The sequence below is a fragment of the Hyaena hyaena genome, unplaced genomic scaffold, assembly GCF_003009895.1.
Source record: "Hyaena hyaena isolate Hyena2069 unplaced genomic scaffold, ASM300989v1 scaffold_13, whole genome shotgun sequence".
Classification (NCBI taxonomy): domain Eukaryota; kingdom Metazoa; phylum Chordata; class Mammalia; order Carnivora; family Hyaenidae; genus Hyaena; species Hyaena hyaena.
The window spans coordinates 647,758-663,999 of NW_024080645.1; the positions used below are offsets into that span (position 1 = coordinate 647,758).

Consider the following 16,242-nt stretch of genomic DNA (forward strand, 5'->3'; position numbering starts at 1 on the left):
ATTGCAGAATAGCGTTCTGTTCATGGTAACACTTTCAAATTTTGTGTACCCTGGAAATTTTTCATAATAAAATGATGGAATAGGAGAATCCTTATTTACATGCCCTCCCCCAGGAAAGTAATTTCATAGCCTTTGTGGTTCATTCTTTTGTGAAGGCCTCCCTACTGCTAACCTAATTCCCACAGCCTGTGGTCCCAGCCCATTGTAATATGGGGGAGGGGGAAGGGGGAAGGGGGGACAGAGGGGCAGGGTGCAGAGAGCCTAACCCGGTGGCTGACGCAGTGTGGTGCTCACTCCTAGCATCTGAAATAATTGATAAATTGGTTAATTAATTAACAAGCGAGACCATGCATGGTACTTTGACATGGATTGTTGTGGCGATTTCCCTACCATCTCCTAAACATCAATCAGAGAATTGTCTTCCTGGGCCCTTCTCGGGCTATGCACTTGCTTATTCAATCCTTTACCTATCTCTGCTTCCTCCATGGAGGTGCAACTTCTCCCACAGGACTCCTCTGTTCTAAAGGCCGGCCAACAGGGGCGTCTGGGTGGCTTAGTCGGTTAAGGTAAGAGTCAGACTTCAGCTCAGGTCAGGATCTCACAGTTCATGGGTTTGAGCCCCTTGTTGGGCACTGTGCTGACAGCTCAGAGCCTGGAACCTGCTTCGGAGTCTGTGTCTCCTTCTCCCTTTAACCCTCTCCTGCTTGCACTCTGTCTCTCAGTCAAAAATAAAGTAAGCTTTAAAAAAATTTTTTTTAAAATAAAGGCTAACCAAGCAGTTATGCTTAGGGCACTTGCAGCAAGAGGCACTGATACACAGGAAAAATCCAACTCTGACGAACTTCTGCAGGTCGCTGCACTCAGAAAGTCTCAGACTCTTTTAACTTCAGTAGACGTGCAATTTTTTTGGGTATTATAATTGTTATGAGCTCCACTGTCTCCCCCCCAAATTCCTCTGCTGAAGTCATAAACTTCATAATGGGACTGTATTTGTAAATAAGCCTTTAAAAAGGTGATTACAGGGGCGCCTGAGTGGCTCAGTCAGTTAAGCGTCTGACTTCAGCTCAGTCATGGTCTCATGGTTCATGACTTCAAGCCCCGCGTCAGGCTCTGTGCTGACAGCTCAGAGCCTGGAGCCTGCTTCGGATTCTGTGTCTCCCTCTCTCTCTGTCCCTCCCCTCTCTCTGTGCTCGGTCTCTCTCTCTCCTTCTCTCAAAATAAACAAGCATTAAAAAAATTTTTAATTAAAAAAAGTAAATTTCAAATCTGGTGGGTAGGATCATCTTTCATGGCTTACGGTTTCTAAAGTTGCATTTTAACAGAAGAAAAAACAAAGGATTGCACGTTGAACACCACATTTACCCATCACCTGGAATGCATAATCATTAATTAATTCCATAATTAATTATCATTTTGTCATATGCTAATCTCAAAACACAGAGAGAAAAGGAAAACATCACAGATAAAGTTAACAGCTCTATGCTTCCTCCTCCTTCGCTAGAACCAAGGCCGTCATGAAATTGGTTTGTATCCAGCCACAATTTTATCTTCTTACTGCATTTTCTGTGTCCATAAACAACACGTTACAATGGTCGTTGTGGTTTTTCTTTTAATTACACTTGTGGTGCACTTGTGCAGCTTATTGTTTGTTTTCGGTTTTCCATCAACATTAGGTTTTCAAAACGTAGCCACGTTACTGCATAGACAGCAAGACTTTCACCGTAACGGCTACATGGTCTTGTATCATCACATCAACAGACCCCAGGTCCCCTGATCTCTTCTCCTGATGACATGGGAGCCCGTGCCAGTCACCTTACTCCTGCACACACTGCTCAATGAATGGGAGAGTGTGGGATCTGGAGTGAGCCTGGGTTTGAAACCCAACGGTGCCGTGTATGCGTGGCCTCGGGGCAAGCTCCTGCCCTGTGTGGCCTTAATTTCCTCATCTGTGAAATGAGAGCTGCTCACTGTGCATCCAGTTGAAATGCTACAGAAACGGCCTGACCCGGGGAAAGCGCTTTAGAAAACAGCTGCTAGGACTGTGCGCCAGAGACTGGGAAGCTAGAACAATCAATAAACACAGGTCTGGACGACAAAGAACATCTCAAAGGTGGGGCCGGAGTGACAAGAAGGGCTCAGGTGAGCAGAGTGAAAGCCGGGGGTCTTCCAGGCAGGGAAACAACCTGACAGAGAGACTGAGAGCTGGAAACGCGTGGGGATGTTTTGGGAAGCCTTGGGCAGAGTGTTCCCACGGATGGATAATGGCAGGCAGGAGTCCAGAGAGAGGCTGCAGTGAGACACGAACACAGAAGCCTGAACTTGACCCTGGGAGCAACTGGGACCCAACTGAGGTTCCTGAGCTGCAATCGCAGAATTATTACCCTGCCTTCCAGAGAGTTCTTAAAAATCAACGGTGAGTCGGGGCACCTGGGTGGCTCAGTCAGTTAAGCGTCCAACTTCAGCTCAGGTCATGATCTCACTGTTCGTGGGTTCGAGCCCCACGTCTGGCTCTGTGCTGACAGCTAGCTCAGAGCCTGGAGCCTGTTTCAGATTTTGTATCTCCCTCTCTCTGTGACCCTCCCCTGCTCACGCTGTCTCTCTCTCTCAGAAATAAATAAAACATTTAAAAAAAAAAATCAGCGGTGAGTCTGGAAAGGTACTGTGAGAAATGTAACTGTGATTTTACTTCCCAGCTCTATACTGGACCGGAGCACATTCCAGCAAGACCAGCCCTATGGGAAAAGGGGAGTGGGGGGGAGGGGGCCAGGGTCAGGAGGGAGCCTTTGGGGTGCAGAGAGAAGAAACAGGAATGGAGAGAAAAGCCGGCACCTGGGTGGGCCCCGTCAAAATATGCTTGGGAGTGGATTAGCAGTGAGCTTCTAAAATGGAAGTACTCAAACATTTCATGGCCTGGGAAAATTTGCAAAAAGATGTATGCAGAATACCACCCTAGCTCTGATCTCCAGGGAGTGCTCCCCGAAAGCCATAGACGCAGCTGTCATCTTCAAAGTGTGGTCCCAGGGCCAGCAGCACCCGCATCACCTGGGGACTCACTAGAAAGGAAGTCCTCAGCTGCCACCACAAACAGGAATCAGAAATTCTGGGGTGGAGCCAGGCAGCCTGCGCTTCCACAAGCCATCCTGGGGCTAGGGATGCACGCACAGGTGTGAGAACCACGGGGTCCTTTCCCACAAGTCCCCTCACCCCCCGCCCCACCCACATAGGACCGCCACTAACGAAATCCTCTGCAGTCTCAGCCCCCTCTAATCTTCGGCCGGTCCCCAGGCACGCCATTTTGAAGTATCAGAGGTCAGAGCCTAAAAGGCCCTCCAAGATCACCTGGGCGGGACTCCTGGTTTTAAGTGCAAGAAAATGGAAGCCCAGAGATGGCCAGCGCCTTGCTCAGACTCACCCAGTAAACTGGTGGTAGTGACAGGGCCCAAGAAGCACCCCACCCCGTTCTGCCCCAGTGCCCTCGCTCAGAAGACATCTTCTGGGACGTGGCTGGAAATACCTGTGGCCACAGAATTCAGGAATCTCAATCTCTGCCAGATCCCAAAGGCCCCTCCACAGATCACAGATGAGCACCGTGTGAGGTCTTATCAGCCGAGGGGCACCTGGGCGCTGCGGGGGCTCAGGTGGGGCTCAGGACTAAAGGAAATAGGGGCCGGCGAGAACGAGATACCACCAGGGGCATGAGAGGGGGCCCTGGGGCCTGACGTGCCCAGTTCAAACCCCAGTTCTGCCAGTTACTGGCCAAACGACCAACCGAGAACAAGTTCAATAGCCTCCCCCTGCCTCAGTTTCCCTGTGCTTTCATAAAATGATGCTGATAACGGTACCTGCCCCATCGGGCTGTGCGGATAACGACAGAGGCTTAAGATAAGCCGGTCCTTGCAGTAGCCGCTGGAACACAGTCACTGCAAGGGTTTGCTCTCCCTGTGATGAGTTCTCATTTCCCTAGAAGGCGCCTCCAACAGGCTCCTCTGCTGAGGGCAAACCTCGGAGAGCCAAGAGGGGGAGATGCCCAGCGCTCTGGGCCGAGGCAAGTGCACTGTCACCAAGCTGGGATCGGTCCTAGATCCGGGAGACAATCTGCCGGCAGCACCCCCATCCCGCCCAGTGGGTCTTCACTGAGCACCTACTAGGTCCTGGCTGCTCTGGGGACACAGAGCCAAATAAAACGCAACCCCCCCACCACTGGCGCTCCCAGCACAGGGGAGAAACCAAAACATGGAGGAGCCTGAGGCCATAAAGGGCGCGTGGCTGGAACCCAAGAGTCTCAAGTCTCAGCGGGACTGAGACCCTAGCCACGCCACCCTCTTCCATCGACTCGCCTGGGGGCAGGTAAGGACAGACACCAGGAAAGGGAACGGGTGGAGCCCCAAGGCCGGCGCACCCCTGACCAGAGTCCGGACAAAAGCAGCCCAGGCAGACAGGCTAGCATGTCGGGGTGGGAGGGGGAGGGGAGGGGGAGGCAGCTTGTGTCCCAGGACTGGGGCAGGTGGGGCGGGGAGGCAGGAAAGAGCACTTGCCATTTGCAAAAGGACAGGAAATTACTCTGGACACTGAAGCCAGAACAAGAGTCAGGGAGGGAGAAGGTCACACATGCTCCCTGGGGGCCCCAGGCTGCTCTGAGCTGGGAGGAGGGGGAGTGTGCTGCTCCCCACCAGGGCCGGGGGTGGCCCAGCGCTGCCTGGACGCAGTGTCCACTGCGTGCCCAGAGACGGAAGCAGGGGGCTGACCCTGTATCAGCACAGGAGCAATTCTCTGTGCACCGACTAGGCATCCCCCCCACCCTTGGCTCTCCTTCACCCAGACCACCCTCCAAGGGGACTTCCTCCCAGGAGCTTGGCTGGGGGAGGAAGGGGAATCTGGCTGTGCCCTCAGCACCCCTGACCCAGCTCCCCTACAGCCTGCAGCCTGGAGGGAGATTCCCACGAGCTAGGTCAAGGGAGCTTTCCAGAAGAAAGGTCTTGACCTTCCACATCCTGTGACTACAGGGGAATACAGACCTCGACTGTCCGGCTCACCGATGTTTTCCCAGCTCTCACAAAAGCAGCTGCCCCTCAGATGCTCCCAGATAAACACGCTGAACAAATGCAGAGCTGGAGAATGAAGGAGCATCTGCAACCCACTCATGGACACACGGCTGGTGGCCTTCTTCCCTCCTGTCCCCCGGCCCTTCTCCCCTCGGCTGCGGGGGCCATCATCCTAACAGGGGTGACCTTGAGCCAATCTTGGTCTCCCAAGGTCAGAAAGTGACGGGAGCAGGGGCGCCTGGGTGGCTTAGTCGGTTAAGCGTCCGACTTTCGCTCAGGTCACGATCTCGCGGTTCGTGGGTTCGAGCCCCGCGTCGGGCTCTGTGCTGACTGCCAGCTCGGAGCCTGGAGCCTGTTTCAGTCTGTGACTCCCTCTCTCTCTGACACTCCCCCCCCCGCTCACGCTCTCTCTCTCTCTCCTAGAAATAAATAAAACATTAAAAAAAAAAAAAAAAAAAGAAAGTGACGGGAGCAGAAATGCAGCCGCCCCTTGCCTTCCATGCGTGGCTTCCCCGAATATACCACAGAGCCCCTTGCAGGCGACAGCAAGGCCAGTGGCCACCTCACGACCGGGGCCCACAACCCTGACAAGTTAACTCTGCCGCTTCTTCTGACAATAGATGGGCCTGACAACAGGGGAGTCCAGAAACTGTAAATCTCCGATTAGGAGCACTGCACCCTCTCCACCGCAGGTTAGGCGCGTTTTCAGGCATGTGCATTTTCCTTCACATTACATGAGTTTTCTAAAATCCTGCCCCTTCTACTCTTGAGATGGCCCTTGCAGCTGTCGCTCCTTTCACGAAGGCTCACCACCCCCAACTCGACTCTAAGCTCCAAGAGTGGGGGCACCTAGGTGGCTCAGATGGTGGCAGCTCAGGGCCTAGTCTCATGGTTCATGAGTTCGAGCCCTGCATCAGGCTCTGCGATGACAGCACGGAGCCTGCTTTGGATTCCCTCTCTCTTCCTCTCTCTCTGCCCCTCCCACACTCATGCTCTAACTCTCTCACTCTCTCTCTCTCTCTCTCACAATAAATAAGCTTAAAATAAAAACCTTTAGGAGCCCCTGGGTGGCTCAGCCGGTTAAGCGTCTGACTTCGGCTGAAGTCATGATCTCACGATCCCTGAGCTGGGAGTCCCACCGGGGATTCTGTGCTGACCGCTCGGAGCCTGGCACCTGCTTCAGATGCTGTCTCCCTCTCTCTCTGACCCTCTCCCACTTGTGCTCTCTCTCTCTCTCTCAAAAGTAAACATTTAAAACTTTTTTTTAAAAAACCTATAAACTCCAAGAGGGAAGGGCCATGGTCCTTTATCTTCTCCGTGTAGTGTCCCAGGGCTCAGCCCCATGCCTGGCATGTGGCCGGAGGCTGGAACGAATAAGAAAGAGAGGGGACTCCGTTGTCTCCGGATCCTGCAGGAGGAAGGGCCAGGCTGGCCCTTCCCCAATAGTCCAGAGGCTGGGATGGGCCTCGGCAGGCAGGCAGCAGGGGCGGGGCACCCACAGCCTAGGCGCACATGCAGCTCAGCACCCACAGTGGGCTCAACGCGCCCCAACACCAGCCCCGGTCAGCGGTCTCTTACGCACCTGGAAGACAGGCCTTTGAAAAATGAACACAAGGCCTCCCCTGCACCCCTCCCCAGGAACAGGAGCCCAGCCAGCCCGTGGGGCACAGGGCCTTCCCACAGAGAAGAGAGAATTGCAGCCACAGGCCACACACCCAGGAAGTCAGGCCCTTCCCCTCACTGCCAGGGGCATCGAGGGGCCGCACCTCCCCTTCCATTATTCTCTCCCTGCAACTGCCTCAAAGAGGAGGTTTCTGCCAAGGGAATAAAGCTACACCCTCCCCCACGCCCAGCCCCTTCCCCACTCTCTCATGTTATTTCCCACTCGGTGTCTCACCGCCACATTTGTTAAAATGACTGCCACTTAAGAGGTGGCAAGGAGTCAGAAACACAATCTGGAGCAAAGCTGATATTAAATAACTTCCTGAGCCTAGCACGTCTGCCAAGGTTCCCTCCTGAATCTCAGGTACGTAAGGAAGAGGCTCCTGAAGGTAAGGAGCAAATTCCAGTTCCCCAGTTCCGACCCCACCTCTGCTGGGGGAAGGCCCCTCCCTTCTCCAGGCTGGACTTTCTGCCCCAGGAAAGCCTGAAGCTTAGCAATTACCACTAACCCCCCTCCCATGTGATCCCACATACTCCTCATACACACACACACACACACACACACACACGGCCTGAAACAATTCCTGATAGTCATATCCAAAGACCCAAGCTACAAAACCCTCCCATTTGACCAGCCCAGTGTTCCCTCCCCTTGCCATTTTCCAGGTAAACATGCTGAGCCTCAGAGATTCTGAGTCTTGTGGCTGGAGGCTGGGGCCAAAAAGACACACTGGTGGGAACTAAAGCACCTCCCAAAGAGCAGCACTCCAAAAAACACCAGGAAGGGTCTGGCAGTTAGATGCCAGGATTGGCTGGCTATGATAAAGTCACTCTGTCGGACACATGTGCTCCACAATACGTAACCTCATAGCGCTGGCCCAGGCCACACATATTCCCAATGACCACCATCACACTCATGACCTTAGAGAATCATCTCTAGCCACTAGCATTTGAAGGGAAAAGAAATCTGGTTGACAGATTCCCCCGAAGCCCATTGCCCCTGATGCAGTTTCAATCTCACCCACCCCAACAGTGTCAACCCAGCCCAGCCCAGCACACTACTGTTCTTCCCTCCAGCCACTGGGTGTCACTGCTGCGCCCCAGTGACTCGGAACCATAGAGCACTCCTTGGCGAGTCCGAGGACCCCAAGAGGCCAACATGATCCCATAAATAACTCTTGCCCTGTGTCCTAAGTTCATCTTTCTTCCAGAAAGAGACAGATGGCCAACCATGGAGTATATACCACGTTCAGGACACTTTTCACACATCATATAATTTAATCCTCATGACAGCAACACCTCCCAAAACACCTTAAGTTTGCAGATGAAGAAAATGAGACCCAGAGAAATTCAATAACTTACTCAAAGTTAAAAACAAAAACAAAAAACAAGCAGCGGGGAGGGCAGGTACTTGGAACCTGAGTTTGATGCCAAATTCTACGACTTTCCCGCTACACAATTTAGCCTCCCTTGGGATATCAGACTCTGAGCTATGGAGCTATGGGCTCTAGTTAAATCAAATGGTTTTACCGTGGCCCTCAGAGATGCCAGAACCTGGGAGAAAACCAACTTTAATCAAAGGCACAATGCCAACCAGGCAGGCAAACCATTGCCTCCCTCCCTGCAGACATCATGGTCTAGTGCCCTCTTGTGGCTGAACATGGAACTGGAGGGAATGGGAATGGAAGGCCCTGAAGGGTGGACTGGAAGATTCCGTAGGCACCCCCTTCCCACCGGATTCCTAAATCCTTTCTCCCAGGACTGGTCCCACAGCCCCATCTGTAGCTGAGAGGCTCAATCAATTACAATAGCCTGGAAGAGGATCATCTAGCAAATGAGAAGCTACCCAGGGCATGAATAGCAGTAAAACTCTATGGGACCCCATCTGCAAGAGGCTGGGTGCTCCTGAATTAGTCTGCATAGAAATTCTCCACACCTAGAGCACCTGGGACACTCTGCCCCTTGGTGTCCCAGCTGAGTCTATCTGGGAACCAGCTGTCTCCCTGTTCTTTTAAAAGACATGCGCTTTAATCACTTTGCCACCTTTTCTAAATACACTCTATCTCGGGCCTTCTGTTCCCGCCTTCAGCTTCACCCCAGGTGCCTCCTCCCCCATATAACTTCCTCTAGTCCCACGTTTCCCAGCCCCCGAGATGTCGCTGCCCATCACCTCTGTGAGACTCCCACTGTACCACATGCCAATTTGGCCTCTATGCACCTATCACGTGCCAGGCACCTACCATAATCTCATTTAATCCTGCCAACTACTCTACAGGTGGACACAGTTAGCCTGATTTTTAGGATAAGGAAACGGAGGCTCCGAGAGGTTAATGATGTGAGTAAGCTCACACAGGGGCGGAGCCGGGATCTAAACCGAAGGCTGCGTGGCCAGAGCAACTACTATTCTCCTTACCACACTGAATTGCCTCCCAGACAAAAGAACCACTGAAAATCTTGGGTGCCCGCATTGTTCTAACAGAAGGCCTTGAATTAGAAGCTTAATCTGTCAGGGTGAGCGTGATGAGCTGGAAGAAGGAAAGACTGGAAGCAGAAAGAACAGATGAGAGCCACGGAAAGTATCTGTGCTCGTGTGGATCAAGTTCTGGAGTGTGGTAATGAGAAGAGGGAGAAAATGAGATGAACAGCGTGTGTGCGCGGGTACGCGCATGGGTATGCACATACAGTCACGAAATTACAAGAGCATTACTGCATTATTAGCATTATTTCTATTTTCCAGATGAGGAAACTGAGGATCAAAAAAGTAGCCAGCCCAAGGTCACAGTGCTGGTAAGAGGCAGTTACAATCTCAAGCCATCCACAAGCAGGGATGCATACACAAACAACCTCCAGCCTAGCAGAAGGGGGATTAATGTCAGCTTCACCCCTGTTCTTCAGGATACCAGCCTCACAAAAGCAAGTAGGTGGGGAACGACTGACCACAACAGAGAGGGTCCCGCCTACAGCCCCACGATGGCTCCCAGGACACCATCGCAGGACCCACCACAAAAGCAGAAGACCCCGTCTCCAAAGCCACAACCACATAAGTGGGGCAGGGCTCCTGTGTAGACCAACTAGCGAACAGAGCAAGACCACGCCCTGCTCAAATACGGGACTGCCTGGAATAGACAGAAAAGAGACTCACAGAAAAGAAACAGTCCAAACCAGCTGGTCCAGGCAAGGCCCATCTATTTAGACAGGGAGCTCTGAGGGAGAGACAGAGTCTAGAAAAGACTAAAAGACAGCACCAAGTTCTCGCACCTGGTAATTATCAGGACCTGGTATTTACTGAGAAGCCACATGGTGTCTAAGTGATTCCCAAGCTTGGCCTGAGGCAAGGGGGGCACGAGAGAAGTGACGATGCCCCCCCACACTTGGGCCAGTATATCAAACAGCCCGGGGGAGTTCATAAAGCTCAATTCGTCTGTGACACGAACCCCCGCAGCGTAACATGTCCAGTATCTCTCAGCTGCTCTGTGTCACATCGAGACTGATGTTCGTGGGCAAGAACTATGTCCCATTCATCCATCTCCATCACCCCTGTGCAAATGTGCAGATCCCTCCCACCGCTGCTGCCACAGAGACAGCCCAGAGAGGGAGAGCAGTGACTTCCCTCCACCCAGGGCACTCCCCCAGCCATGTTCTGGGGAGCTCAGTCCAGGAGACTCCTGTGGCCAGGCTGCAAATATGATAAAGGCAGGACTGGCTCCGCAGAGAGAGGCCCCGCCTCGGGGACAGCTGGCCTCCCTGCTCATCCCTGGCTGGAGAAAGGGTCTGACAGCCAGGTCCTGCCAGCCAGGGCGCATCTCACCAGGCTCCAGCCACATCCCCAGCTCCTCCCGTCTCATGCGCAGCACTGCCCTCTGGTGGCCACGGGGGGTCTGCACGTCGCCGAACTTGGCCAGCAGGAAGCCAAAGGCTTTGGAGCTTGTTTACGAAGACCTCAGACGTGATGTGCACAGCGAACAGAAGACAGGCACTTGTGCGTGCACAAAGACACCCCCGTATGCGCACACGCAGCCCAGTTTCCCATAGGAGGCAGCAAGGTTAGGACCGCGAATCTAAGAGTCTCAGTCTGTCTTAGCAGGAGACGAAGGGCTCCTTTCCCTTCCTCTGGAAGCGCCCAAGTCCCTCAGCCCCACAGCAGCCCCTAGCAGAGGGTGGGGAAGGAAAGCCACACCGGCTGGGCAGACAGGACCCCATGCCAGGACTCGCTAGGTGACTGAACCAAGCCCATCCACCTATTTGAGCCCCACGTTCCTCCTTGGTAAACCTGGGTTGGACCCCAATTATTTCTGAACCCCTTTCTGGATCAGATTCATGCTTCAAAGACTTGCTCTCCTTCCTAACTCAAAAATACTCCCAGAGATCTAGAAATGGGAACAATCCTCATGGCACCCCGCCATTTAGACAGCCCACGGAGCATGTTACCACATCTCTCTGACCGTGACCCCGTGTGTTGAGAGACTGGCGCCAACTTCCAGGGGTGACCCAACTCCCAGAATGGAAAATCAAGGCCAGTGAGGTTCTGTGACGCCGTGGGCCATCCAGCCAAGCAGCAGCAAAAATGGGGTGTTTCCACAAGATGGGCCCCCCAGTCTCAGCGGGTAGGGAGCTTCCATGAGCAGAGGGGCACAGCTGAGGCATGAGAAGGGTGGAGGAGAGGAAGGGAAGAGGAGGCAGCAAGAAATTAACCAGAAGAGTTAGGCGTCAGGGAGGATGCTCTCCACACCAGCTTGCGGTTCGAGCTGCTCAGCACTGCAGACACTCCCCTTCCACCAGCAGTCCTGAAACCCCAAAGCTTTACCTGCAAGAAGCCCCCTCGCCCTCTACTCTCTCACCCAAGCTCTCTCGGGCAATGGGCAGTCAGGGACAGAGCCTAGAGTGCAGCTGACAGGGACCCAGCCGCTGGCCTCCTGAATCCCCACCAGACTCAGTTAGCACTTGGTCGGGGGGAGCTGACCTGACCTAAGGCGCCAAGACCCCACGGGGTGGTCAAGGAGGCCTGGGATGAGGGCTTGGCTGAGACGCCGCCCTGGGGGAAGGTGCTTGGGGAGCAGGTCAGGAGGTAGGCCCCCAGCCACCCCGACTGTGAGAGCCTGTCTATGACCCTGGCTGCCAGGCCAGCCCCATAGCCATCTTCTCATTCGCCTTCCCCTCTGACCCCACTGCCAGGGCAATTCTCATCCACAGAACTGGAATGTTACAAAATGAACGACCCTTCTAGGGCCTCATGTCTACCCTCCTTTTAATTATTAATTGAGTACAATGGCCATGTATTCACGAATGACTCTACGAACGTGTGTGTCTACCAGTATATATGAGCACGCCTAAGAGAACAAGAGTCCAGGCAGTACAGCTTAACGTTAACCGTCAGACTGCTCTGTGCAAAATTAAGCAAGGCAAATTCGTTATCTGGGCTCATCCCCCTTCTGTAAAATGGGATTAATATTAACTAATGGTCCCTCTCTCATAGGGTTTGCATGAGGCCATAATGAAATATTACTTCTAAAGTGCTTGGAACAGCGTCTACAACACAGGAGGCACTCAGCAGAAGCTAGCTGTTGTCAAGTTATTAGATACCGACAGCTTTCTCTTTGCTGGGTATGATGCATGGCACTGTCCCTCAGAGCACTGCTAAGTAGTAGTTATTACTATGCTCAACTTACAGATAAGGAAACAGAAGAGGGAAGGGGTTTGTCCAAAGCGAGGGAGAGGCCAGGCTCCGAGGACCAGCTGGGGAAACCCAGCCACCATGTTCCTCTCCAAGCTTGATGATTCTGAGAAAGGAATCCCTAATCTCCCACCGTCCAGACCGGGCACACTATTGATGAGACAAAGCAGATGGAAGTAGGGCTGGGGGACAGAGGCGAGGCTGGAGAGAAAGGATGGGCTCCCAAGCCAGCTGAGCCCACAGCCCTGCATGGAAACAGAGCAGAGCAGAAAGCCTCACCGAGTGAATCTCTTGGCATGGGCTGCAGGCTACGAAGAGCTCTGGGGCTGCCAGCCTCACATAGCTGCTGCCTCTGGGGACCCCAGATTTGGAAACATCGCCCCAGAGGGAGACATAATTGTGGGCAAGGCTCTGGTTTTGACAGAGCAGAAGCCGGTGGCGCCGGCCCCAGCATCTGGGAGAGAGACCTCCCAGCCACCCCGAGGGGCCATAGGCAGGTCTTTGGCTCTGTCTGAGCCTCTGGAGGGCCCCTGGAGCCTGAAGTCATCCTTCCTGCCCTGAGTTCTGGTGAGCCTTGCACGCAGAGTGAAGGCACAAAACTGAGGATCCTCATGGGGGTTCCCAGGGTTCCAGCAGGCACCAGGCTTCTGTTACAGCTTCAGGGCGTCCTCATCCTTGGTGATCCAACTCATCAAAGAGGAGCACCGAACAAGCCTGGTCCCCAGGAGTATGTGTTTCCCTAGGCGAAGGCCAGCGAGGCTCAGGGGATGAAGGATGACTTGACTGGCTGCCTCAGACCGCCACCCCCAGATCCCATGGGGGGCAAATGCAGCCTCCACTCAGGCCACACCTAGTTCCATCTGCCAGGACTCTGAGCCGTCCTCCAATCCCTCACAGATGGACATTTCCAGAATGCTGCCCCCGTGGGAGAAAGAGAACTTTCTGGATAAAAATGGAGCCATGGGATGTCCAGCCAAAGGACCACCACCAGAGAGAAGAGTCTATGAAATCAGAGAGGTCAAGATCAGAGCACCACAGAAGGGAGTCATGAGACTCTTCTAGAGCTTTCCTTTTGGGAGATACGCAACTCAACCCTTTATTTGGTTAATCGGTAAAATGGGACTAATGATCCCTGCTTATGCACTTCAAGTAGCCAAAGTAACCCAACCACTGTAAACTGGGAAGCATAAGAGAAATGCTGAGGTGTTCAGGAGGTAAAGAATTTGCTAGATGGAAACAAAAGGCAGGACCTGGTGGGTACTAGGAGATGGTGGGGAACCAGCCTGGCCCTCCTGGGGTCCAGTGCCAAGATTCCCCTCTGCCACCCAGCCTGACCCCTCCTCTCATTTTCCCTGCTCCCCCTGCCAATCAACCCACCCCTCCCTGGAACAGAGCCAAGAGGGGGAGCCCGGGGTTCAGGGTCACTTATCTTTCTGTCAACACACCCCCCTCCCAAACCCAGGCCTTTCTAAGCCTTTTTGATTATGGACACAAGGCTTTTTCGATTATGCATGCTTTAGCAATAAAAATTTTATCTTGTAACCCCAGAGTGCTCCTGTTTATTAAGTCATATGCTTGTGTATCTTCAGTCCACATGCTAAATATTAAACATTCCCTTTTCTAGACACTTGAAATGGAAGCTCTAGCATGTTCCTCTGGCCTCCAGAGGAGGTCTCTGCTGGGGCAATGACTGGAAGCTTGGCAGAGGGAGGTCCCCTTCCTGTCGTGAGCGCAGGGCAGAGAACAGAGAGCCATGAAGCTGGGGGTCTGGCCTCTGAGGCCGCAGGCCCCAGTACATGGCTAAGTGTGACATTTGGTCTGGGCAGCTGACTCCAAACTGTGTGGCTCCTTCTGGGTAAGCCAGAGTTCTCTAGAAGTAGGAAGGGAAGGAAGAAGGAAGGGGAAAATGGCCAGTGGCCAGACAGCGAGCACCCCTCCCCTCTTCCTGGCGGCATGATGAAGGTCAGCACCAACCCCAAAGATGGTGCCCTTAGAAGTGGCGTCACAGAGCCTCGCTGGGGTGCTCCTTGGGCCTTGGGATGGCAGATGTCCAAGCTAGAAGGGGCACCATCCCATGGCCTCAACCCACAGCTGGATTTACAGGCTCAGAAAGGCTACAGTCCCCTCCTAATGTTCATGTTGGGTTAGGGGCAGGGCCAGGGGTAGGACTCATCCCTTTCTCTAAGCCTGCCCTCACTCTGGCCACCTGGAGGCCCCAAAGGGAGGCCAGAGATGGTGCTGTGATCCCAGTATAAACCACGGAGTGGAGTCCAGGGGCGAGAGATGCCACAATACTGGCAAAGGTCGTCCCAAGGGAAGGTCACGGCCCACCCACACTCCCACTCAAGAGCCAGCCGGGGCAAGGGCCTAGTCCCCCACCAGTCGGAGAGGAAAAGGATACAGCAGACAGGGAGGCAGGCCAAGGACAGACAGCATCCCAGTGGAGCAGACACCGGGCCCCTCCCTTCTTCACAGCCGCACCCTCCACTTCAGCCAGGCAGGACCCTGAGCTGCCTCCCAGGCTCCAGGCTCGGCCCTCCAGGGACCAGTTCCCAAACACTCTCAAAGCTAGGGTTTTACCCAAATCTGCCATGTGCGGAGGTCCCCCCTGGAGCTGCGAAGATGATACCCTGGACCCCAGAGTCAGCCTGGAAAGACTGACCTGGGCTTGTGGGGGCTGAAGACTGTCTCCAGCCAAAATCCCAGGGCCTCTGGAGTCTAGGGTCCCCAGATTTCATCCCAGAAGTGCCCCACTCCCCAAGGCTGCCACCACTCCGCCTTCCGATCTGACCACAAAGGCCTCTGAACTGAGCCTGCCTCCCTCAGGCCTAGACTCACTCCTGAGAGCCTGGCTGGGCTCCATGATGCCCTTGGGGCCTGGCTCACACCCCTGCCTGCATCCCAGCTCTCAACAGTAATTGTCAAGGCTGGCTCTTCCCTTGATCCTTAGAAAGGCTGAGTATCATGGAGCCAATACAGCAGCCAAAGCACAAATGATCCTTCACCCAGCCAGGCAAGGGCCTGCAGGGAAGACGGGACATATAGGGGACCAGAGAGCTGTAAACACCAGCGATCCTGGGGTGGCTCCTGCAGAGGCCAAGTTGGTAGCTCCGAGTCCCAGCCAAGAGCTCATGGTCTTCCCAAGGCACGACAGCCAGTCCCAGGAACTCTGGGCCCTGTGAGCCATCTCCTCGCCCTTGATCTTCAGACAGTCAAAGGAGGCACCATTCAGATCCAGCAGGCTTGACCTAGACAGTGGGCCCACCTCCCAGCCACCGCCCTCTGCCTTTGTGACGTCAGAGCCTGGTGGGGCCAGGGCGCGGCAGCGCTTGGACCCTTCTAGGTGAGGTTACTGTGTGCCCTGAGCTCGAGAGGCAAAGGAATGGCCTCCTAAACAGAAAGAGGCCAAGGGGGAAGACCCTTGGGGCGGGGCGGAGGGGAGACCCACACTTCTACCCTGATGCCCTGCAGCTGATTCACTCCTGATACTAATGGGACGGCACCTCCCCCATCACAGGCACCCTTGACCAGCCTCCAACGACAGGTACACAAGACCCACTCTGCACACAACCCTGGGAGAAAGACCACAGGAAATCTCTCGTCCATCTTAAAATTTAGGTATCATCAGTTAAGCACCGAGAAAGGGTCCTCAGAACTCTACAGCCCTGCAAACAAGAAGATACCTCTGTGGAAGCCACCCCTGCCAGGTTCCGGAAGCCGGGCCTGATGAAAATCCAGCTTCATCCCAGCCTCTTCCTCATCCCCCAGACTCTGCCCAAGCTGTAGCCCTAGGCACACACCAGCAAGAGCTTCAGGCTGATCAAAGGCTGGAGGACCCCTCGACTCCACATCTGTGAGGGTACCAGA

The 16,242-nt window shown here is 54.0% G+C and overlaps 1 protein-coding gene across 3 annotated transcripts in view; it reads right to left on the bottom strand.

Annotated features, from left to right (window-relative positions):
- NTRK3 (neurotrophic receptor tyrosine kinase 3) overlaps positions 1-16,242 on the bottom strand; it is a 292,308-nt gene that overhangs the window by 264,508 nt on the left and 11,558 nt on the right. The window lies entirely within an intron of this gene.